We start from the raw sequence: 24,034 nt of genomic DNA, 5'->3' as shown, positions 1-24,034 counted from the left end.
TGTTTGCGTACAAGTACACTGAGTTTCCCCTTTCCTCTGCCTTCACCTCTGATCTCCAGTCTGTCTCCAGCCTGTCTCACATTCCTGCAGAGCCCGGATAATGGTATTGGGCCCAACTGACCTTTGGGGGGATAGAAGCTCAAGACACACTCCTAAGTGGGTTCTGGGACTGTAATGAAATAAAACCTTTACTCACCCTTTAACTTGCTGAATTTCTATGACTCTAAGTTCCTGAGCTTATTAACCCCTCCCACTCAATAGCCTCTCCTGGGCCAGGTTGTTGGTTTATGAGACAAGATATGGGGGAGAAGGGTCCTAGGAAAGCATGGCAGGTGACACTATTTCCAGGGAAGCAGGTATTTTGCTGCTTCCCTGGAAATATTTTGCTCCTTTAACACCTGGAAGGCCATATAGGTGTGTACTGGCTGACTCTTAAATCCAGACACTTTTGGGTATTTTTAAATTTGTTTTCCTATTTTTAAATTTATTAATTTATTTTTTATTTAAGTTCAATTAATTAACATGTAGTGTATTTTTAGTTTCAGAGGTAGATTTCATTGACTCATCAGTTGTTTATAATACCCAGTGCTCATTACATCACCCAGTTACCCCATTCCCTTCCTGTTCCAGCAATCCTCTGTTTGTTTCCAATGGTTAAGAGTCTCTTATGGTATGTTTTCCTATTTTTAGTTGTTACATTTTGATAGTTTGATAGTTTATATCCAAGCCTGAGGTCTGGGTGAAAGCCCCTTGGGTGCTAGGAAGGGACACAAGGCCACAGATGAAACCTTGGAGTACTGCTTCCAGATGAAAGGGACTTGGGACCTCAAATAAACTCTGAGCCACAGGTGGTGCTTTCCTCACCCCCAGGTGCCTGCTGAGCATGCCTGCTTCCTGTCATGGGAGCGGATTTGGGAAGGCTGCTCCTTTTCTTTTTCTTTTTTTTTTAATTTCAGTGTAGTTAACATAGTGTTATATCGTTTTGGGTGTACAATATAGTGATTCAACAATTCCATACATCACTCAGTGCTCATCAAAATAAGTGTACTTTTAATTCCCTTCACCTGTTTCACCCATCCCCCGCCCACCTCCTTTCTGTTAACAGACTCAGCTAAGAGTCTGTTTTTTAGTTTGTCTACTTTTTCTGTGTTCATTTGTTTTGTTTCTTAAATTCCACATATGAGTGAAATCATATGGTATTTATCTTTCTCTGACTGGCTTATTTCACTTAATATTTTACTCTCTAGATCCATCCAAATTGTTGTAAATGGTAAGATTTCATTCTTTTTTATGGCTGAATAATAATAAAAGATAGATAGGTAGATAGAAACAAACAGACAAACATGGTGTGACTCTCTTCAAATTAGTGTTTTTATATTCTTTGGGTAAATACCAGTAGTGCAATTATTGGATCATAGGGAAGTTCTGTTTTTTATTTTTTGAGGAACCTCTATACTGTCTTCCATAGTGGCTGCCCCAGTCTGCATTCCCACCAATAGTACACAAGGGTTCTTTTTTCTCTACATCCTCACCAACATTTGTTTTTTCTTGAGTTTTTGATTTTAGCCATTCTAACAGGTGTGAGGTACTATCTCATTGTGGTTTTGCTTTTTGCATTTCCCTGATGATGAGTGATATTCAGCGTGTTTTCATGTGTCTTTTGGTCATCTGTATGTCTTCTTTGGAGAAATATCTCTTCATGTCTTCTGCCCATTTTTTAATTGAATATTTGGGGTTTTTTGGTGTTGAGTTGTACAAGTGTTTCACATATTTTTGGTCACTAACCCTTTATTGGGTATGTCTCTTATGAAAATCTTTTCCTATTCAGTAGGTTGTCTTTTGGTTTTGTTGATTGTTTCCTTTGCTGTACAGGAAATTTTTATTTTGATTTAGTCCTAATAGTTTATTTTTGCTTTTATTTCCCTTGCCTCAAGAGATGTTATGGCTGATGTCAGAGAAATTATTGCCTTGGTTCTCTTCTAGGATTTTTATGGTTTCAGGTCTCACATTTAGGTCTTTGATCTATTTTGAGTTTATTTTTATGTATGGTGTAAGAGAGTGGTCCAGTTTCATTCTTTTGTATGTAGCTGTCCCATTTTCCCAACACCATTTGTTGAAGACACTTTTTCCCATTGGATATTCTTTCCTGCTTTGTTGAAGATTAATTAACCTTATAATCATGGGTTTATTTCTGGGCTCTTTGTTATCTTCTATTGATCTATAGGTCTGTTTTTGAGCCAGTACCATACTGTTTTTGTTTGTTTGTTTGTTTGTAATAAAGATTTTATTTATGTATTTGACAAAGAGAGACACAGTGAGAGAGGGAACACAAGCAGGGGAAGCAGGAGAGGGAGAAGCTGACTTCCCGCTGAGCAGGGAGCCTGATGCGGGGCTCCATCCCAGGACCCTGGGATTATGACCTGAGCCAAAGCAGACGTTTTAATGACTCAGCCACCCAGGCGCCCCAGTACCATCCTGTTTTGATTACTACAGCTTTGTAATATAAATTGAAGTCTGGAATTGTGATATCTTCAGATTTTTTTTTCCCCCCGAAGATTGCTGTGGCTTTTGGGGGTCTTTTGTGGTTCCATACAAATCGTAGGATTGTTTGTTCTAGTTTTGTGAAAAACGCTATTGGTAGGGATTGCGTTAAATCTGTAGATTCCTTTGGATAGTATAGACATTTTAACAAAAATTGTTCTTCCAATCCATGAGTATGAGCTGTCTTTCCATTTCTTTCATCAGTGTTTTATAGTTTTCAGAGTATAGGTCTTTTACGTCTTTGGTTAAATTTATTCCTAGGTATTTTATTATTTTTGGTGCAGTTGTAAATGGGATTGTTTTCTTAATTTCTCTTTCTGCTGCTTCATTATTAGTGTATAGAAATGCAACAGATTTCTGTACATTGATTTTGTATTCTATAACCTTACTGAATTCATGTCTCAGTTCTAGTAGTTGTTTGATGGAGTCTTTCAGGTTTCCTACATATAGTATTATGTCATCTGCAAATAGTGAAAGTTTTACTCCTTATTTACCAATCTGAATGTCTTTTATTCCTTTTTTCTTGTCTGCTTTTAAAATTCTCTCTTTATCACTACTTTTTGCCACTTTAATTACTATGTGTCTTAGTGTGGATCACTTTGGGTTGATTTTGTTGGGGGATCTCTGTGCCTTTTGGATATGAACTTCTTTCCTTCCCTAGATTTGGCAAGTTTTCAGCTATTATTTCTTCAAATACATTTTCTGCCCACTTTTCCCTCTCTTCTTCTTCCAGGATCCCTATAATGCAAATGTTACTATTATGCTTGATGGAGTTGCTGAGTTCCCTAAATCTAATCTCATTTTGCATTATTTTTTCTCTCACCTGTTCAGCTTTTCTGTTACTCTTTTCTGCAGATTGCTGATTCATTCTTCTGCTTCCTTTAGTCTGCTACTTATTCCGTCTAGTGTATTTTTAATTTCATTTATTGTATTCTCCTCTAATTGGTTCCTTTTTTTATCTCTTTGTTAATGGTCTCATTGATGTCCTCCACTTTTTTTTCTCAAGTCCAGTGAGTATCTTTATGACCATTACTTTACCAGACATACTACTTTTAATTCTTTACCAGACATACTACTTACTCTGTTTCATTCAGTTCTCTTGCTGTGATTTTGTCCTGTTCTTTCATTTGGTACATATTCCTCTGTCTTCTCATTTTTGTCTAACTCTCTGTGTCTGTTTCTGTGTTTTAGGAAAGTCTGCTATGTCTCCTGGTCTTGAAAGTAGTGGCTTTATGAAGAAGAGATCATGTATGCCCTGCAGTGCAGTGTCCCCTGGTCACGAGAACCTGGTGCCTTAGGGGTGTCTCCTATGTGTGTTGCAAAAGCCACTTTTTCCTTCAGTCATCTTCAATGGTTCTCTTTGAACATTGTGGGCAGGATTTGATCCCTATGTTGTTAGTGAGCCAATCTGGACTGCCTTGGACTTGAGTTTAGTCAGATCAGGCATTTGCCAGAGATGCAGTAGCACCAAACTGCAGGGCACTTTCCCTTTGTTGTCCTCTGAGAAGCTTTCATTGGTGGAAGGGGCCTGTAGCCAACCAGTTATCTGGCCCAGTGCTCTTGTGGAGGCCACAGTCTCATTCATTTGTGTGGTTATCTTTCCCTATTCCCAGGGCAGGAGTTTCTCTGGAGTGATGCTGGCCCCCATCAGGGTTGCTTGTACACTGCCAGCCTTGTGGCCCTAGTTTGAATGGGCTCTAGCCAAAAGCCTATCAGAGGGGGCAGATCCACAACATACTCCAGGGCAGGGCTGTAGCACCCACAAGGTTTGGACACAGGGAAGAAAGGATGTGCCTCCACTGCTGGGATGGGGCTGGCTGGGCTGATCCGTAAAACACTCAGGTGCGGGGTGTGCAGTTTTAACAAGGTGTGTGCAGAGCCTCTGCTAAAGGGGACCCACTGCTAGTGCTGCCAAGACTGAGGCCCTGGAATGTGCATGGGTCAGGGGATATGATGTTTGCAAGGGTTTGCTCAGGGCTTCTTGGGGAGGGGACCTGCAGTTCCGGACAGAGGCAAGCTTGACCAAAGGGGTGGGGGACGGCTCTTGGCGTCAGCAAGTTAGGTAGTGTCAGTGTTGTGCTTGTTCCTGCAGATGGCAGTGTATTTATGCTGGGGTTGGGGGTGGGTGGCAGGTGAGGGAAGTGGCACCTGCCAGCTCTTTTGTTCCTGTAGGGGTCTCCCTGTAATCCCTAACTTTCCAGGACAGGCTCTAAGATGAGTAAATAACTCTCCCTGCCATATTCCCCAGGCGTTTTTCAAACCACTGCTTGTTTGTTGTGCTGCCTCTCTAAGGGCAGGGGCTCAGTTTCCCATCACTTTCCAGGCTCTCCTAGAACCAAGATTTTTTAACTTCCAGGCTTTAAGTCCTGCTGGTTGTAAGTGCTCACAAAATTTGGCCCCTCTAGTTTTCAAACCCAAATATTATCGGATTCATCTTCCCCATGCAGGCTGCCCAGTGTCAGTCTATTTCTCTCCCTCTCTGAGTTCGCAGGTCCTTCCCTCTGACAGTCCCTCCGGTCCCTTTAGGTTCCCATGTCATTTCCACCCTTCTTACCTTCTTTGATGTGACCTCTTCTTTACATTTAGTTGTGGAATTTTTTCTGCCAGTCTTTGGGTCATTTTCTGGGTTATTTATGTGAGTGTCCTCTAGTTGTATCTGTGGGACAAGGGGAGCTTAGGGTCCTCCTACTCCACCTTCTTCCCAGCCTCTGGTCCCCTTTCAGATATCTTTAAAAACCTTCAATAGCTGCCTGTAACATCCAAATCCTTGCCCTACAAAGCCTACATGATCTGCCTTCTGACCATCTGTTTAACATCATTGTCTACCATTGTTCTCACACAGATTGCTCCAGCTACTTAAGTGTTTCTACTGCTTCTGGAATAGATCGAACTTTCTTGTGCCTCAGGGTCCTTGTTGCCTGGAAAGCTCTTCCCCTGTATTGTTTCTTCCTTCTCTTCGTTCAGATCTCTACTCAAACACCTCCTCTTTAGAGCCATCACTACCCCACTTCCCACCACATCACTCTTCCTTTACCTTGGTTGACTTTTAACCATATTGGCACAATTTAATTCATTTTAATAAGAAATATTTTTTAGGGGTGCCTGGGTAGTTCAGTTGGTTAAATGGCTGCCTTTGGCTCAGGTCATGATTCCAGGGTCCTGGGATTGAGCCCTGCGTCAGGGTCTCTGCTCAGTGGGGATCCGGCTTCTCCCTCTTCCTCTGCCCCTCACCCTGCTTGTGTTCTCTCTCTCTCTCTCTGTAAAATAAATAAAATCTTTGTATATATATAGATTTATATATCTATAGATATAAATATATCTATATAGATATATTTATATATCTATATCTATATAGATTTATATATATATAAAATAAATAAAATCTTTGTGTATATATATAGATATATAAATATATATATTTATGTATATATATATACAAAGATTTTATTTATTTTATATATATAAAGATTTTTATTTATATATATAAAGATTTTTATTTATATATATAGATTTATATATATACATATATATGTACACATACACATGATATATATAGTTGAATATATACACTGTTTGTATTCAGAATTATTTGTATATGTGTGTGTATATTTTTTATAAAATCAACATATATATTCTTTCTCACTAGAATATAAGTTCCATGAGAGGGCAAGAACTTTGTCTTCTTCAGTGCTATATTGCCAGTATCCAAAATAGTACCTACATGACATATAGTAGACACTTAGTAAATATTCATTTTATTAATATATTAATGTCAGTTGGTGTCATTAAAATTTATTTTTAAGAATAGGAATTTTTGGGTGCCTGGGTGCTTCAGTCATTGAGCATCTGCCTTCTGCTCAGGTCATGATCCCAGGGTCCTGGGATTGAGCCTTACATCAGGCTCCCTGCTAGGCAGGAAACCTTCTTCTCCCTCTCCCACTCCCTGTGCTTGTGTTCCTGCTCTCGCCTTCTCTCTCTCTCTCTCACCTTCTTCTCCCTCTCCCACTCCCTGTGCTTGTGTTCCTGCTCTCGCCTTCTCTCTCTCTCTCTCTGTCAAATAAATAAATAAAATCTTAAAAAAAAAAAAGGATAGGAATTTTTCATTTTTTGTGTAGATGATTCAAAAATATATAGAAAAGTATACTTTAAAAAAAGGTTTATTTATTTATTTTAGAGAAAGGGAGAGAGAGAGATAGTGAGCACACATATGGGAGGGTAGGGGCAGAAGGAGAGACAGGCTTAAGCAAACTCCACCTTGAACACAGAGCCTGATGTGGGACTCAATCTCATGACCCTGAGATCATAATCTGAGCCAAAATCAAGAGCTGGACTCTTAACCAACTGTGCCACCTAGGCGCCCCATAGAAAAGTGTACATTGAGGGGTGGCTTGGTCATTAAGCATCTGCCTTCAGTTCGGGTCATGATCCCAGAGTTGTGGGATCAAGCCCCGCATCAGGATCCCTGCTTGGCAGGAAGCCTGCTTCACCCTCTCCCACCCTCCTTGCATGTGTTCCCTCTCTTGTGGTGTCTCTTTCTGTCAAATAGATAAATAAAATCTTAAGAAAGGAAAAAAGTGTCCATTGAAACATCTTCCTAACCCAGCCGGTCCCTAATCCATTCAGTTCCCATTCAAGACCCAAACGACTATTATTTTTCCATGTGTCCTTCCAGAGTTTCTTGTTGTGTATGCAAAGAAATATAAAACTATGCACAGATTCATAATTTTCTCTTTTTACTAATACTGTTATACATACTGTTCTTAACTTTTTATATTATAGATTACATATGGATATGATTATTAATTTTTTAAAGAGTGTCCTCATTTTTTTTATACTCAAATTTATTTATTTATTTTTTCAGTGTAACAGTATTCATTGTTTTTGCACAACACCCAGTGCTCCATGCAATACATGCCCTCCCTATTACCCATCACCTGGTTCCCCCAACCTCCCACCCCCGCCCCTTCAAAACCCTCAGGTTGTTTTTCAGAGTCCATAGTCTCTTATGGTTCGCCTCCCCTTCCAATTTCCCTCAACTTCCTTCTCCTCTCCATCTCCCAATGTCCTCTCCCAACTAGATGTCCCATTGACATCTCCCAATGTCCTCCATGTCATTTATTAAGTGAAATCATAAGATACTTCACTCTCTTTGCTTCACTTATTTCACTCAGCATAATCACTTCCAGTCCCGTCCATGTTGCTACAAAAGTTGGGTATTCATCCTTTCTTCTTTTTTTTTTTTTTAATAAACATATAATGTATTTTTATCCCCAGGGGTACAGGTCTGTGAATCACCAGGTTTACACACTTCACAGCACTCACGATAGCACATACCCTCCCCAATGTCCATAACCCCCTCCCCCTCTCCCAACCCCACCTCCCCCCAGCAACCCCCAGTTTGTTTTGTGAGATTAAGAGTCATTTATGGTTTGTCTCCCTCCCAATCCCATCTTGTTTCATTTATTCTTCTCCTATCCCCCTAACCCCCATGTTGCATCTCCACGTCCTTATATCAGGGAGATCATATGAAAGTTGTCTTTCTCCGATTGACTTATTTCACTAAGCATGATACCCTCTAGTTCCAGCCACGTCGTCGCAAATGGCAAGATTTCATTTCTTTTGATGGCTGCATAGTATTCCATTGCGTATATATGCCACATCTTCTTTATCCATTCATCTGTTGATGGATATCTAGGTTCTTTCCATAGTTTGGCTATTGTAGACATTGCTGCTATAAACATTCGGGTACACGTGCCCCTTCGGATCACTATGTTTGTATCTTTAGTGTAAATACCCAGTAGTGCAATTGCTGGGTCATAGGGTAGTTCTATTTTCAACATTTTGAGGAACCTCCATGCTGTTTTCCAGGCTGGTTGCACCAGCTTGCATTCCCACCAACAGTGTAGGAGGGTTCCCCTTTCTCCGCATCCTCGCCAGCATCTGTCATTTCCTGACTTGTTAATTTTAGCCATTCTGACTGATGTGAGGTGATATCTCATTGTGGTTTTGATTTGTATTTCCCTGATGCCGAGTGATGTGGAGCAGTTTTTCATGTGTTGGCCACATGGATGTCTTCTTTGCAGAAATGTCTGTTCATGTCCTCTGCCCATTTCTTGATTGGATTATTTGTTCTTTGGGTGTTGAGTTTGTTTGCTAAGTTCTTTATAGATTTTGGATACTAGCCCTTTATCTGATATGTCGTTTGCAAATATCTTCTCCCATTCTGTCAGTTGTCTTTTGGTTTTGTTAACTGTTTCCTTTGCTGTGCAAAAGCTTTTGATCTTGGTGAAATCCCAATAGTTCATTTTTGCCTGTGCTTCCCTTGCCTTTGCCATTTTTCCTAGGAAGATGTTGCTGCAGTGGAGGTCGAAGAGGTTGCTGCCTGTGTTCTCCTCAAGGATTTTGATGGATTCCTTTCTCACATTGAGGTCCTTCATCCATTTTGAGTCTATTTTCGTGTGTGGTGTAAGGAAGTGGTCCAATTTCATTTTTCTGCATGTGGCTGTCCAATTTTCCCAGCACCATTTATTGAAGAGGCTGTCTTTTTTCCATTGGACATTCTTTCATGCTTTGTCGAAGATTAGTTGACCATAGTGTTGAGGGTCTATTTCTGGACTCTCTATTCTGTTCCATTGATCTATGTGTCTGTTTTTGTGCCAGTACCATGCTGTCTTGATGATGACAGCTTTGTAATATAGCTTGAAGTCCGGAATTGTGATGCCACCAACTTTGGCTTTCTTTTTCAATATTCCTTTGGCTATTTGAGGTCTTTTCTGGTTCCATATAAATTTTAGGATTATTTGTTCCATTTCTTTGAAAAAAATGGATGGTATTTTGATAGGGATTGCATTAAGTGTGTAGATTGCTTTAGGTAGCATAGACATTTTCACAAAATTTATTCTTCCAATCCAGGAGCATGGAACATTTTTCCATTTCTTTGTGTCTTCCTCAATTTCTTTCATGAGTACTTTATAGTTTTCTGCATATAGATTCTTAGCCTCTTTGGTTAGGTTTATTCCTAGGTATCTTATAGTTTTGGGTGCAATTGTAAATGGGATTGACTCCTTAATTTCTCTTTCTTCTGTCTTGTTGTTGGTGTACAGAAATGCAACTGATTTCTGTGCATTGATTTTATATCCTGACACTTTACTGAACTCCTGTACAAGTTCTAGCAGTTTTGGAGTGGAGTCTTTTGGGTTTTCCACATATAGTATCATATCATCTGCGAAGAGTGATAGTTTGACTTCTTCTTTGCCGATTTGGATGCCTTAAATTTCTTTTTGTTGTCTGATTGCTGAGGCTAGGACTTCTAGTACTATGTTGAATAGCAGTGGTGATAATGGACATCCCTGCCGTGTTCCTGACCTTAACGGAAAAGCTTTCAGTTTTTCTCCATTGAGAATGATATTTGCGGTGGGGTTTATCATAGATGGCTTTGATAATATTGAGGTATGTGCCCTCTATCCCTACACTTTGAAGAGTTTTGATCAGGAAGGGATGCTGTACTTTGTCAAATGTTTTTTCAGCATCTATTGAGAGTATCATATGGTTCTTGTTCTTTCTTTTATCAATGTGTTCTATCACATTTATTGATTTGTGGATGTTGAACCAACCCTGCAGCCCTGGAATAAATCCCACTTGATCATGGTGAATAATCCTTTTAATGTACTGTTGAATCCTATTGGCTAGTATTTTGGTGAGAATTTTTGCATCTGTGTTCATCAAGGATATTGGTCTGTAGTTCTCTTTTTTGGTGGGATCCTTGTCTGGTTTTGGGATCAAGGTGATGCTGGCCTCATAAAATGAGTTTGGAAGTTTTCCTTCCATTTCTATTTTTTGGAACAGTTTCAGGAGAATAGGAATTAGTTCTTCTTTAAATGTTTGGTAGAATTCCCCTGGGAAGCCGTCTGGCCCTGGGCTTTTGTTTGTTTGGGGATTTTTGATGACTGTTTCAATCTCCTTACTGGTTATGGGCCTGTTCAGGTTTTCTATTTCTTCCTGGTTCAGTTGTGGTAGTTTATATGTCTCTAGGAATGCATCCATTTCTTCCAGATTGTCAAATTTGTTGGTGTAGAGTTGCTCATAGTATGTTCTTATAATTGTCTGTATTTCTTTGGTGTTAGTTGTGATCTCTCCTCTTTCATTCATGATTTTATGTATTTGGGTCCTTTCTCTTTTCTTTTTGAAGGGTCTGGCCAGGGGTTTATCAATCTTATTGATTCTTTCAAAGAACCAGCTCCTAGTTTCATTGATTTTTTTTCTATTGTTTTTTTGGTTTTTATTTTGTTGACTTCTGCTCTGATCTTTATGATTTCTCTTCTCCTGCTGGGTTTAGGGTTTCTTTCTTGTTCTTTCTCCAGCTCCTTTAGGTGTAGGGTTAGGTTGTGTACTTGAGACCTTTCTTGTTTCTTGAGAAAGGCTTGTACCGCTATGTATTTTCCTCTCAGGACTGCCTTTGCTGCATCCCACAGATTTTGAACCGTTGTGTTTTCATTATCATTTGTTTCCATGAATTTTTTCAATTCTTCTTTAATTTCCTGGTTGACCCATTCATTCTTTAGAAGGATGCTGTTTGGTCTCCATGTATTTGGGTTCTTTCCAGCTTTCCTCTCGTGATTGAGTTCTAGCTTCAGAGCATTGTGGTCTGAAAATATGCAGGGAATGATCCCAATCTTTTGATACCGGTTGAGACCTGATTTGTGACCCAGGATGTGATCTATTCTGGAGAATATTCCATGTGCACTAGAGAAGAATGTGTATTCTGTTGCTTTGGGATGAAATGTTCTGAATATATCTGTGATGTCCATCTGGTCCAGTGTGTCATTTAAGGCCTTTATTTCCTTGTTGATCTTTTGCTTGGAAGATCTGTCCATTTCAGTGAGGGGAGTGTTAAAGTCCCCTGCTATTGTATTATTATTGATGTGTTTCTTTGATTTTGTTATTAATTGGTTTATATAGTTGGCTGCTCCCACGTTAGAGGCATAGGTATTTAAAATTGTTAGATCTTCTTGTTGGACAGACCCTTTGAGTATGATATAGTGTCCTTCCTCATCTCTTATTATAGTCTTTGGCTTAAAATCTAATTGATCTGATATAAGGATTGCCACCCCAGCTTTCTTCTGATGCCCATTAGCATGGTAAATTGTTTTCCACCCTCTCACTTTAAATCTGGAGGTGTCTTCGCGTCTAAAATGAGTTTCTTGTAGGCAACATACTGATGGGCTTTGTTTTTTTATCCATTCTGATACCCTGTGTCTTTTGATTGGGGCATTTAGCCCATTAACATTCAGGGTAACTATTGAGAGATATGAATTTAGTGCCATTATTAGCCTGTTAGGTGACTGTTACTGTATATTGTCTCTGTACCTTTCTGATCTACTACTTTTAGGCTCTCTCTTTGCTTAGAGGACCCCTTTCAATATTTCCTGTAGAGCTGGTTTGGTGTTTGCAAATTCTTTCAGTTTTTGTTTGTCCTGGAAGCTTTTTATCTCTCCTTCTATTTTCAATGATAGCCTAGCTGGATAGAGTATTCTTGGCTGCATGTTTTTCTCGTTTAGTTCTCTGAATATATCATGCCAGCTCTTTCTGGCCTGCCAGGTCTCTGTGGATAAGTCTGTTGCCAATCTAATATTTTTTACCATTGTATGTTACAGACTTCTTTTCCCAGGCTGCTTTCAGGATTTTCTCTTTGTCACTAGGACTTGTAAATTTTACTATTAGGTGACGGGGTGTGGACCTATTCTTGTTGACTTTGAGGGGGGTTCTCTGCATCTCCTGGATTTTGATGCTTGTTCACTTTGCCATATTAGGAAAATTCTCTCCAGTAGACCTTCTGCTCCCCTCTCTCTTTCTTCTTCTTCTGGAATCCCAATTATTCTAATGTTGTTTCATCTTATGTTGTCACTTATCTCTGGAATTCTCCCCTCGTGGTCCAGTAGCTGTTTGTCCCTCTTTTGCTTGGCTTCTTTATTCTCTGTCATTTGGTCTTCTATATCACTAATTCTTTCTTCTGCCTCATTGATCGTAGCAGTGAGATCCTCCATTTTTGATTGCACCTCATTAATAGCTTTTTTGATTTCTACTTGGTAGAAATCATCTTTGATTTCTCCAGAAAGGGCTTTTATATCTCCAGAGAGGGTTTCTCCAATATCTTCCATGCCTTTTTCAAGCCCGGCTAGAACATTCAGAATCGTCATTCTGAACTCTTGATCTGACATATTACCAATGTCTGTGTTGATTAGGTTCCTAGCCTTCGGTACTGCCTCTTGTTCTTTTGTTTGTGGTGATTTTTTCCGCCTTGTCATTTTGTCCAGATAAGAGGATATGAAGGATCAAATAGAATACTAAAAGGGTCACAAAGACCCCAGAAAAATGCGCTGTAACCAAATCAGAAGAGACCCCAAATTGTGGGGGGGGAGAAAGGGGATAAAAAGAGGTTCAGAAAAAAAAGAAAAAAATTTAAAAAATAAAACAAATAAAGAAAAAATATATATTTTAGATAAACTAGTCAAAAAACGTTAAAAAAGAAAAGGGTAAAAGTTTTAAAAAATTTAGCAGAAGAAGAAAAAAGAAAGAAAAAAAATTGAAAAAAATATTGAATTAACCGCAAGACTAAAGAATCATGGGGAGAAAGCCATGAGTTCCGTGCTTTGCTTTCTCCTCCTCTGGAATTCTGCTGCTGTCTTAGGTATTGAACCTGCTTTCCTTGATAGATGAACTTCGTCCTGGCTGGATATTTTGTTGATCTTCTGGGGGAGGGGCCTGTTGTAGTGACTCTCAAGTGTCTTTGCCCCAGGCAGAATTGTACCACCCTTACCGGGGGCCGGACTAAGTAATCCACTCGGGTTCGCTTTTGGGAGCTTCTGTTCCCTGAACGCTTTCCGTCGAGTTCCACAGGACTGGAATGAAAATGGCTGCCTCCTAGTCTCCGGCCTGGAGGAGCCGAGAGCCCAGGTCCCCACTCCTCAGTGCGCCCCCAGAGGACAGCACCCAATCAGTCCCGTATCCCCAGCCTCCAGCCGCGCTCCGAGCTCACCGAGCCCTCGACCTGTTCAAGGTAACCCCGAGCTGAGAGTTCAGTCCTCGGCTCTGTCTCTGTAGCCGGCTTCTCCGTTCTAACACCTGCGAGCTCTGCGACACTCCAACACCCCGATCCTTCTGTGACCCTGCGGGACCTGGGGCCACGCTGACCCCATGTGGGCTTCACCCTGGTTTAGCCTCTGGAGCAATGTCCCTCAGTGGAACAGACTTTTAAAAGTCCTGATTTTGTGCTCTGTTGCTCCGCCTCTTGCCGGGAGCCGGTCCCTCCCCCCGCAGTCTATCTTCCTGTCGTTTTGGATTCACTTCTCCGCCAGTCCTACCTTTCAGAAAGTGGTTGATTTTCTGTTTCTAGAATTGCTGTTCTTCTTCTCTTCGATCTCCTGTTGGATTTGTAGGTGTTTGCAATGTTTAGATAAGCTATCGAGCTGATCTCCTGCTACCTGATGTAGTCTCAGCCTGCTACTTTTCTGCCATCTTGACTCCTCCCCGAGTGTCCTCATTTTTAAATAGCTGCATAGTATTCCATTGGGTGGACATACTGTAATTTATTTAACCAGTCACCTAGTGATGGGTATCTTGGTTGTTTTCAGTATCTTCCTATTGTAAACAGTGCTGAAGTTCATAACCTGTGCGTATACAATTTTATACATACCTAGTATATCTCTGATTAAATTCAGAGAGTATGATAGGTCCCATAAATACTGCTTAGTTGTCTTCCATAGGGATTGTACCAATTTGTACTCCCCCAGCAATGAATAAAAGTACTATTTCCCATAACCTTGCCAGCTGAGAGAGTTGTCTGGCTTTTGGATTTTTGCCAATCTGATGGTTAAAAAAATGGTTTCAGCATAATTTTTTTAAGAATTCATAGTAAAATTTATGTTAAAGTTTTTAAAAAATTTTTTTTAATTTTAAATTGTGATAAAACACATATAAAATTTGTCATCTTAACTATTTTTAAGTATTCAGTTCATCAGTGTTAAGTATATTAACATTGTCATGAAACAGATCTCCAGAACTTGTTCACCTTCCAATCTGAAACTCTATACCCATGAAATAACAACTCCCCGTTTCCTCCTCCTTCCAGACCCTGGCAACCGCCATTCTCCTTCCTGTTTCTATGAGTTTGACTGCTTTAGATATCTCATGTAAGTGGAATCACACAGTGTTTGTCTTTTTGTGGATAGCTTCTTTCACTTAGTGTAAAGTCCTCGAGTTTCACCTGTACGGTAGCAAATGACAGGATTTTCTTCGCTTTTAAGGCTGAATAATATTCCCTTATATACCACACTTTGTTTATCCATTCATCCATTGATGGACATTTGGATTGTTTCTACGTCTTAGCTATTGTGAATTATGCTGCTACTACTATGGGTGTGCAGATAACATTTTGAGGTCCTGCTTTCAGTTGTTTCAGAAGTGAGATTATTGGATCATGTGGCAATTCTATTTTTTAATTTTTTAGGAACTACTGCATTATTTTCCATAGAAGCTGCATCATGTTAGCATTGTTTTAATATGTATTTCTCTCATTATGAGTCGGGTGGAACATCTTTTCATATTATGAAGAAACCTGCCCTTTTTTCTCTGAATTGTTTATATCTTTTCCCCTTGATTGGATTTTTTTCCTATGAGTTTGATAACATTTTTTGCTTTTATGCCTCTCAGTTTTCCAAATTTATAAGCTAGTAATCATTGGTACATGTTTGGGTAAGAGTGCCTGAGGTTAATAGTTGTGCAAACTTGATTGGGCAATTACTGAACGTTTCTGAGTTTGTTTTCTCACCTGTAAATAGTAATAACAATGAGTTCTTATAAAGTTTAATTAGATAGTATATATTAAATAGTTAATATAGAACCAGTATGATAGGGCAAGAAAAATAAATAAAAGGCCAAGTTCAGAAGGGACACAAAACTATCATTATTCACATATGGTGATTGTGTACCCAGAAAGCCTGTAGAATCTCTAAAAATACTTTGTAATTTTGCAAGGCCATAGGTTACAGTCAATATAGAAAGTTGCATTAGAAATAATTAGAACAGCTAAAACAATTAGAAAATAGATTAAATATCACCACTGAAAATATTAAATACATAGCAATAAATCTTTAAAAAGAGCACAAGGACCTCTATACTGAACACTACAGAACATTACTAAGAAAAATTAGAGAAGACTGAACTTAAAAGCTCAGTATAAATTCCATGGGGACACCTGGCTAGCCTCAGTTGGTAGAGCATGTGACCATTAACCTCAGGGTCCTGAGTTCAAGCCCCACACTGGGCATTGAGTCTACTATAAAATCAATCAGTCAGTCAGTCAGTACGTAAATCTTAAAAATGCAAAATGTGATCATGGATTATAAAACTCAAAATTGTTAAGATGCCAGTTTTCCCTAAGTAAATGTATAGATCCATTGCAGTTCCTATCAAAATTTCAGCAGGTGTTTTGAAGAAATTGTCAAGCTGATTCTAAAATGTATCTGATAATGCAATGAACATTGCATAGCTCAAACAATCTTGAAAAGGAACAACAAGATGGATGATTTATAACATTTTATAATTCAAGATTTAACTGTAAAGCTATTAACTATAACCAACAATGAACTGTTGCCCTAAGAAGAGATGAATTCATCAGTGGAGGAGAATAGCACATCCAGAAATAGACCCACACACATAAGGTCAATTAATTTTTTATCAAGGTGGCAAATTAATTCAATGGGAAAGGAAGTCTCTCTCTCTCTCTCTTTTTTTTTTTAAGATTTATTTATTTGAGAGAGAGAGGGGGAACATGGCGGGGTCAGGGGAGAGCAGAGGGAGAGAGAGGGTGAGAGGGAATGTAAAACAGACTCCCCACTGAGCAGAGAGCCAGACATGGGGCTCCTCCATCTCACAACCTGAGATCATGGCTTGAGCTGAAATCAAGAACCAGACACTCAACCAACTGAGCCACCCAGGCACCCCAGAAATAGAGTCTTTTTAAACTTGTTGCTGGATCAAATGAATTTTCTTATGGGAAAGTAAGAAAAGAACTGTCACATCTTTATCTCTCTATACAAAAATTTAATAGGCATTGATCATAGATCTAAACATAATAATCAGAACCAGAATGGTAGGGAAAAAAAACAATGGAAAATATCTTTGCAATCTTGGGTGTGCAAAGATATCTTGAATAGGACACTAAAAGCACCAACCATAAAAAGTAAATAAAATTAAATGAGTTTATATATTTATTGCAAGATTTCTCAGGACCTTTAATATGTTAATGTTTCTAATAAGAGGGTCATGCAGCATTTCCCTACGTTTTTGACCACAGAATCCTTTTTTCCCCCCATTTAGAACATTCAACTAAACTGCAGGAGTCAGTATGCCAAAGAATATACTTGGAGAAGTTGTTGCTTTGGTTTTCTCCTCGAAGCATACTACTTTTGAGAACTGTAATAAATGAAAGATCAGTTTCCCCCTCTTTAGTATGAATTAATGTAATTGCATCTATTTTAACAACCAGGATAAAGAAAACCCTCTGCCAAAAGAACTATGACCACACTTTACTCCAAATTGACTGGCCAACCAGCCAACTGTTGGAGTTACTACTATTGGTAGGATTCTAGGTCAGTGTCACATTCAATCGGAATTTACTGTAGTAAAAGGAATAAAGAGTTATTGAAGATGCAGATCACTTTGCCTTTTCTCTGCACTGGTTCCATGTACTTGTTTGGCCTGCTCTGCCCTGCTTTTTCACCATCTGTCAAACTCCAGTGTGTTAACCCTCATTCAGATGACTCAACTCCTCACAGTTCCCAATTGCTTGAAGGTCTCTTTTCTGTGGCATTTCTAGTCTCTAACTCACTTCACTGTCCTAATCAGATTCCTCTACCTGCTGTTGCTGCCCATGAACTAATTTTCATGGAATATGCATTTTCATATAAGAAGTAGAGAAGAACCAGAAGAGAAAGTAGAAGGAAAACAAATCAAACTTTACCTAAACCAAAATTTGGCCCAAGACTCTCCCTGTTAGGAAAAGAGATCTCGAAGTCAAAATGGTATGTAATGCCAGTGGAAATGTATAAAGAACAGAAAGTTTAAGGAAGTGTCCCTATAATATCCTGGATTGTGTTTTTTAAAGTGAACTACTGTAATAGATATTAGTTTGTCCTGAATGTGGAAAGCTAATAATAACAAGATATAGAAACCTCATCTGTGTCATCTGAATAGAGTTTACTAGAAAGACTAGAAGTTAAGTAGCTTTAGTTATAAATCTGCCACTAATTTGCTTTTTGATGACAAGTAAATATATTCTTTTAAAGAGAAAAAGAATATTCTCTCCCCCTCATTGCAAATATATGTATGTTTATATTTTTGTGTGACTCTATACCTATATGTACACACATACCTACATATGTAACAGGCTCTGTCACAGATATTTTTTTCATGTGCTGTCTCATTTAATCATCTCTGTCCATATCTCCACTTCCTCATCTGGAAAATGAGATAATAATATCTCAGTCTGCCTTCCTCACAGGACAACAAATGGAATGATAACCAGATAATAAAATAGATTCCTTTGAGCATTATTCTGGAATTTAAGGAATAAGTCTTGAATGTCATATTGTATGTGATATAAACCAGTGTTTCCATAGCAAAATGGTATGATGGATCCTGGGAAAATCCATTTCAAAATGTACTTGCGATACAAACTTGGCAGAAACAATTTACACAGGATGTTTTATAGACATCAGAGACAATTACGGAACACCTGGAAAGTACGGAACAACCTTTTTTGTGCTTCCCAGTGAATGCGACACAAAGTAAACATAGCCCTTGTAGTACTTTATGACACACCTAATCAAAGAAAGAGAGTCAAGAGAGATACCTAGGCAAATAGGTAGAGGCGGAATAACAGTGTGGATGACAATAAAAAGAATTTTACATTAGAAATTGAAAACCAGGGGCGCCTGGGTGGCTCAGTGGGTTAAAGCCTCTGCCTTCGGCTCAGGTCATGATCTCAGGGTTCTGGGATCGAGCCCCGCATCGGGCTCTCTGCTCCGCGGGAAGCCTGCTTCCTCCTCTCTCTCTGCCTGCCTCTCTGCCTAGTTGTGATTTCTCTCTGTTAAATAAATAAAATATTAATGCTCGCTTCGGCAGCACATATACTAAATAAATAAAATATTAAAAAAAAGAAGTTGAAAACCATTTTTTAGTCTGTATTAAGATAGGATAAACGGAAGGAAGGAGGAGTACCACGGAGGGCATCTGGGGCTGCAGGGGTCAATTGGATGGATGCTTATTTAACTCTACTGCTTCTTAATCTGGCCCTGGGAGCTGAAAGAAACTTGGTCTCTTTTCTAGCAGCCTAATCCTTTATTATAATCAGAATGGAAGGTTTCAGAGCTAGTGAAACCCACCTCTAGGCTGTCTTTCCATTGTCCCTACAGCTTTCAGAATTTAATAAGATGATGGGGGTGGGAAGGACAGTGGCTGCCAAGTGTCCAGGAAACTACAAGCTTTTCTCACTAAAGTTCCCTTAGGACGAGGGGATCGTACGCTAGCAAACAAGTTTGTCAAAGGAAGACCAAAAAAGTTACTAATTAAAAATTGAGGGGTACCTGGCTTGCCCAGTCGGTGGAGTGTTTGACTCTTGATCTTAGGGTTGTGAGTTTGAGCCCTGTGTGGGTGTAGAGACTATGTGAAAATAAAATCTTAAAAGAAAAAAAAACTGAAAAAAAATTGAAAAAGACTTCGTATATAATCTATTATCCTGAAAATGATTCGATAAGAAGGTCCATAGAAAGAGACATGAAAACCAAAATGGCTTATATGGCTGCTTTGAGAAAGCAAGATGCACACATGCAATAAAGAGCAAATTGGACATCACCGACCTATAGGCAGGTGTTAATAGTGCTGGTTCACTGAACAAAGAAAAAGAAAACATGACAATTTTACAACCTGGTACAGAAGTTACCTTCACTCAGTAGCATGACCCTTATGTCTGCCAAATGAATTTTTCAATTTTGGCATTTTTTATTCCTAGCTTTTGCTTCTGATTCTCTTTTTACTTTGATGCTCTTTTTTTCTACTAGATCCTTTAACAGAGGTAGTTATTGTGGTAGCAGTTATAAAAGTCCATACATAAGTGAAAACTTGTAAACTATACACCATAAAAGTCAATTTTACTATGTGTTAATTTACAGGAGAAAAAAAACTATGGTCTGTTCAAAGCAAAAATAATAATGTACAGCAGGGTTAAGAGCATATAAAGAAGTAAAATATATACCAACATGAGTATAAAGGGTGGGGATGAAGTAGTATGACATGAGGTAGACTGTAGTATGTTAACATTATACAAGGTGGTTTCTAAAACAGTGGTTCTCAAAGTGTGGTCGTTAGACCAGCAGCATCACCGGTGCCCTGGGAACTCGTTAGAGATGAAGTTCTCTTGGTGCCACCATAGACCTAACTGAGTTACATACTCTGGAGGTGTGGCACAATAATCTGTGATTCTGATACACGCCAAAAGGTAAGAACCAATGCTTTAGAGCAGTGGTTGGGAAATTTGCAGGGGGAGGGGTCTGTAAAGGGCCAGATAATAAATATTTTAGGCTTTGTGGATCATTTGGTCTCTGTGACCGCTAACTCTGCCTTTGTAGCACAAAAGCAGGCACATAGACAGTACATAAATCCATTAGCAGGGATGTAGTCTAATACTGTTACTTATGAAAACAGGCCTGCTAGATTTGGCCCATGTACTACAGTCTGTTGACTTCTTTAGGGTATCCATTAACACATACAGGTACATGTACACATACAGAGATACAGTTATAATGCCAAAAAAGAAGTAAAATACAATATTTAAAATACAGATCATCCTAACTTTGTAGTGTGGGACCGTAAAAATGATCATGCAAGCTGAAATCATGCAAAGTATTTTTAATATAAATGGGAAAAATTTTGGTTGTTCTGTGACCCTGAAAAAAAAAGTTTTTGTCAAAACTTATGAAGGAGACAAAAGGAAAAGGATATTTTATTTACTGGGAAGGGCCATTAGATAAGTTTCTAGGGTCCTAGAAATGTTCTAAATCTTGATTTTGTTGGTAGTTACAAGGATGTATAGAATTATTTGCATTCATTAGATTGAACACTTGAGACCTATGCATTTCATGTATGTAAATTATTATCAACAAAAAATTTTTTAAGTACAAATTAAGGGTCTGGAATAAAATCTGCACTTTACATTAGGTAACATCCTTATTTCAGATAAAATAAGATAAATTATGAGGAATAAGTGTAAATTCTTTAGGAAGAAAGATGAGGCAAACAGTCCAGGAAGAGGAACCATTTGTAACACTTGGGAAGAGGTATGGGAATTCATGACGTTTGGGAAAAATGGCTCTATGTGATGGAGAGCCATTGAAATATTTTCATAAGAGAATTGAAATAATCAGACTGTGTTTTAGAAAGATCACTGCTATATGAACTGAAGGGGAAAAGAGATTAGAAGTAGGGAGATAAGGAGGCTATTGTTAGAACCAGATGAGACTATCTTGGGCAAAGCCTGCAAGAATTAAAAGTAGGGCATAAAGTTGAATGATATTTAGAATCAGTTGGGTTTAGTGACTGACTAGATTTATTAAAATATTACAAACATCTGTGAACCAGGCATTGTGCTTTGGGCTGCCATGCCTTATCTTGTTTAATCTTTACAAAAACTGTATAAGAAGGTATTACGATTACAATTACAATTACAATAACATCATCTCCATTTTATAGATAATGCCACACAATTCATCTAAGTGGCATCATAGCTTGAAAGTGGCACAGCCATGGTTTCTAAAATATACTTTCTTAGTAATGAATTGTGGGTATTCTGAAGATAATTTATTTCCAGTTGCTAACACAATAAAAGAGAAAATAACAGAAGGCTAATTTCCTGACCAAATTTAGAAAAGTCAAGTGAATTGTAAAATCAAAAGAAACACTTGATTTAAGTAAATCCTTGGAATACACAATCTAGGCCATATTTTCAAAGGAACAATTAAATAAAATTTCATATAAGTATATTCCTTTTCTACATATGGCCCCCAAAATCTCTAGTATCAAATATTAAGTTCATTAGTATACACAAGAAAAAAACATATAAAATTGAAATCCTATTGCAGTATCACTAAAATGAATTAATATTTCCTTGCATAAAATATGGAAAAACACTTGTCATAAATAATGCTCAGAAATATTATAAACCAGAGATTAAATTTAACATCCTATGAAAAACCTTTTAAAGTACTTCTGGAAGAAAGCTACACTGAGTTAAGTTCCTCAGAAAGAAAATAGATATCAATGACACTAATACATTTTAACATTTAACAATATAATTTAAAAAATTCCCAATAAAATTTTCAAATCATTTTTAACAGTGTTCCTCAAATTAGTTAAATTTGTTAAAAATATGCATTATCAGGTCTACCTGGGTGGCTCAGTCAGTTAAGTGTCTGCCTTTGGCTTGATTCATGATCCCAGAGTCCTGGGATCAAGCCCCAAGTCCGGCTCCCTGCTTAATGGGGAGTCTGCTTCTCGTTCTGCCTCTCCCCCTGGCTTGTGCTTATTCCCTCACACTCACTTTCTCTCTCTCAAATAAATATAGTCTTTAAAAAGATATGTATTATCAAGCAAATTATCATTCAGTTTCTCTAATGAACATATACTCACTGATGAAAACTCACTAGATGAAAACCCAATAGTAGAAAGTGGTTTAATATCAGAGGAAGAGAGAAGAGAGAATGATGTAATCATTATGGAAAACAGTGTAGAGATTCCTCAAAAAATTAAAAGTAGAACTACAGTACTATCCAGCAAGCCCATAGTGGTTATGTATCCAAAGGAAATGAAATCAAGATCTTGAAGAGCTATCTGTTCTCCCATGTTCACAATAGCCAAGGTATGGAAACAACCTACATGTCCATCAGTGGATGAATGGATACAAATAAATATGGTGTATATATACAGTGGAGTATCATTTAGCCACAAGAAGGAAAAACACCGCCATTTGTGACCACAAAGATGAATCCAGAGGATATTATGTTAAGTAAACTAATTCAGAAAGATAAATACTGTTCTATCTTACTTATATGTGGGATCTGAAAACATGGAACTCAGAAAGAGAGAGTAGACCAGTAGTTATCAGAGACTGGGAGGTAAGGAAGATGGAAGATATTGGTTAAAGGGTTAATTGATTGTGGTTATCCTTTCACAATGAAAATATATATCAAACCATCACCTTAACTATACCTTGTACACCTTAACTATATATAATTTTTATTTATCAATTAGACCTCAGTAAAACTAGAAAAAAGTTTTAAAAAGAAAAGTTGGCGGAGGCACCTGGGTGGCTCAGCGGGTTAAAGCCTCTGCCTTCTGCTCAGGTCATGATCCCAGGGTCCTGGGATCGAGCCCCACATCGGGCTCTCTGCTCAGCAGGGAGCCTGCTTCCTCCTCTGTCTCTGCCTGCCTCTCTTCCTACTTGTGATCTCTGCTCAATAAATAAATAAAATCTTTAAAAAAAATAAAAAGAAAAGTTGGCTATGAATTTCATAACAAGATATGACTTATTTAACATTATAAATGCTGTTTTAAAATATTTGATAGACTACAAGGTATTTTTTCAGAATTTATAAATAAGAACAAAATTAAAATCACACATACACAAGTCTTTAAGTTTTGCAAAGCATGGGAAAATGTTTGTTTTAATGTTAAGTTTAAAATCTGCATAAAACTGCATAAAAATCCTAGCTACTTAACAAATCCACAATCCTAGCTACTTAACAAACATGCAGTTAAATGACTGAAAGGTAATGTACAAAAACATTAACAATGGTTATTCTGGGTGACTACTTTTAATATTTTATTTTTTAAGAACAGAAAGAGATCATTTTTAAAAGAGTCCACACCAACCTCTTCGGGAAACTGGCAGTATCTGTTAAAGCTGAACAGGTACCTCCTTCAACGAAGAAGCTAGTGACATTTACTGAATGCCTGTGTGTCAGGCCTTGCCCTGAGTACTTCCTATGTATGTTGAATTGTAGTGGTGAGGGTGGACATCCTTGTCTTGTGCCCAGTCTCTGTGGAAAAGCATTTCATGTTTCATCATAAGCATGGTATTGCTGTAAGTTTTTTGTAGATACGTTTTATAGTTTGAAGAGGCTGTCTTCTGTTCCTAGTTTTATGAGATTTTTTTGGTATGAATTTTGTCAAATGCATTTGCTATATGTACTGGGATGATTGTATTGCTATTCTCTTTTATTCTCTTAATGTTATATTGTTTGAGTTTTCTGACATTAAACCAACTTTGCATTCTTGAAATAAATGCCATTTCAGTCATGTTGTGCTATGTGTTTAAAAAATTCATGGGGCACCTGGGTGGCTCAGTTGGTTAGGCATCCAACTCCATCTCAGCTCAGGTCTT

At 38.2% G+C, this 24,034-nt stretch overlaps 1 protein-coding gene across 6 annotated transcripts in view; it reads left to right on the top strand.

Annotated features, from left to right (window-relative positions):
* MAP3K13 (mitogen-activated protein kinase kinase kinase 13) overlaps positions 1 to 24,034 on the top strand; it is a 173,839-nt gene that overhangs the window by 30,941 nt on the left and 118,864 nt on the right. The gene's annotated exons all lie outside the window — the stretch shown is intronic.

The sequence above is a fragment of the Meles meles genome, chromosome 4, assembly GCF_922984935.1.
Source record: "Meles meles chromosome 4, mMelMel3.1 paternal haplotype, whole genome shotgun sequence".
NCBI lineage: Eukaryota > Metazoa > Chordata > Mammalia > Carnivora > Mustelidae > Meles > Meles meles.
The sequence above is the reverse complement of the archived record's forward strand: the minus strand, read 5'-3'. Positions and strand labels throughout refer to the sequence as shown.